Source organism: Dipodomys ordii, unplaced genomic scaffold, assembly GCF_000151885.1.
Source record: "Dipodomys ordii isolate 6190 unplaced genomic scaffold, Dord_2.0 Scaffold71, whole genome shotgun sequence".
NCBI classification, from domain to species: Eukaryota; Metazoa; Chordata; class Mammalia; order Rodentia; family Heteromyidae; genus Dipodomys; species Dipodomys ordii.
This window is the reverse complement of record NW_012267287.1, coordinates 2497910-2499952: the sequence shown is the minus strand read 5'-3', so window position 1 is coordinate 2499952 and position 2043 is coordinate 2497910. Positions and strand designations below refer to the sequence as shown.

At 66.2% G+C, this 2043-nt stretch overlaps 1 protein-coding gene across 1 annotated transcript in view; it reads left to right on the top strand.

Moving 5' to 3' along the window:
• Cpz (carboxypeptidase Z) overlaps positions 1 to 2043 on the top strand; it is a 14160-nt gene that overhangs the window by 996 nt on the left and 11121 nt on the right. The gene's annotated exons all lie outside the window — the stretch shown is intronic.

Below are 2043 nucleotides of genomic sequence, written 5' to 3'. Positions count from 1 at the left end.
CGGGGGCCATGGGGTGGGAGACGGGGCCACGGGGGCTCGGGGGCCATGGGGTGGGAGACGGGGCCACGGGGGCTCGGGGGCCATGGGGTGGGAGATGGGGCCACGGGGGCTCGGGGGCCATGGGGTGGGAGATGGGGCCACGGGGGCTCGGGGGCCATGGGGTGGGAGATGGGGCCACCGGCAGCAGCAGCAGCTCTGGGGACCAGGCGCGTGTGTGGAGCTGTGGGGAGATGGCTGCAGTTGCTTCTGGGACCCGCCGGTGGCCGTGGCCGGCCAGCCCTGGGCAGCGGTGAGCTGCGCATCCCAGGACGGGTGCCGGGGGCTTCTGCTGTCTGTGAAGGGCCCGTGCCTTTTTGTGGCGTCCGAGCCCAGAGCCGCCAGCCGCGCGTGGAATGTGAGGCCCGGCTTGGGTGCTTTCGTTCTGCTTCATTGTCATGAGTTTAAGCCGGCGTGAAGGGAGCCTGCGTGGCCTGTGTGCCCGCTGGGCACCGCAGCCCACAGCCAGGCCCAGAGCCTGTGTCACCGGACTCCTTGATCTCAGAAGTGGGGTCCACAGAGGGGCGCGTGGCCCAGGGGCTCTGCGGAGGGGCCAGGCCGGCCGCGGGTGGAGGAACTGATTTGTCCATTTCTCAGGTAGCTCCTGTTTACTGTGTCTTGGGCTCGGTGCTGGGACGTGGGGGGGGGGGCAGGGGACATCAGTGTGTCCCCAGAGACCAGTCAGCTGTGTGCTACTGTCTCTGGGTCTGGAGGCAGCTTTACCCACCAAATCCCAGCTTCTCCGGCTCAGAGCCTTGAGAAGGGCAAGCGCGTGGGCAGCTGGGCGGCGTGTGCTGGCGGCAGAGGCCGCCCGGCCCGGCTTGCATGGGGGGTCAAACGAGACCGGGCAGCTCCACAGTGGGCCCCACCCGCTGCCCTCCCCCCGCCCCCCGGGAAGGCCCTGGGGACGCTGCCCCGGGGAAATTATTTTGGGCATCTCTGTCACCAAATTGCCAGTTCCACCTACTTTCTTTCTGCTCAACAACCATTTTGAGCGGGGAAACAACAACAATAAAAAAACCACAGGCCAGCCAGGAGTCTCAGGGAAGCAGGTTAACTCTTTGTGGCGCCGGGGCTGGTGGGGGAGCTGCCTGGGGCTTCTGGGGGTCTCAGGCAAGGAGAATGCCCCCGCCCAGGGCCGCGGCCACCACTGAAGGGAGAAGCAGGGGAGCAGGAAGAGCTGCAGGGGCTGAGGCCCCACTGGGCCTGCCCCTGGTCCCCCCTCGCCCCATGGGACAGCCCGGAGGTGGGGGCCGGCAGCGTCCGCACGCGCAGTAGCCTGTGAGCTGCTCCAGGTCCTGCTCCGGGATCCACGCTGGTGACGGCACAGCTCCCACCACGGCGCCAAGAAGCGGGCAGAGCTCGGCCTGAGTCAGTGCCGGGTGGCAGCAGGGAGGCATCGGATCCCAGAGGCCTAGAGGAGGGTGGCAGCGCCTCCATGAGCCCAGGATTTCCGAGGGGCACCTCCTCTGCTCTGCACCCCGAAAGCCACCTTGCTTTCTCTGTGTGGGAAGCGGAGCCACTGTGCCTGCTGACGCTGTTCTAAGGGTCACAGAGAGGATGTTCCACAGGCTGGCAGTGCCGTCCAAGTGGGATGTGTGGGGAACCCCCCCCATACCCACAGGGGACTGAAGTGAGGTGTGGGTCAGGGATCAGGATGCGAGGAGAGGCTGAGCATCCCTGGAGAGCAGTCGGGAGGCCAGCAGGGCAGACTGAACCAGCTTCTCCCACCCAACCCAGCTTCTCCCACCAAACCCCAGCTTCTCCCACCCAACCAGCTTCTCCCACCAAACCCCAGCTTCTCCCACCCAACCCCAGCTTCTCCCACCAAATCCCAGCTTCTCCTGCCCAACCCAGCTTCTCCCACCAGATCCCAGCTTCTCCCACCAAATCCCAGCTTCTCCTGCCCAACCCAGCTTCTCCCACCAGATCCCAGCTTCTCCCACCAAACCCCAGCTTCTCCCACCAAATCCCAGCTTCTCCTGCCCAACCCAGCTTCTCCCACCA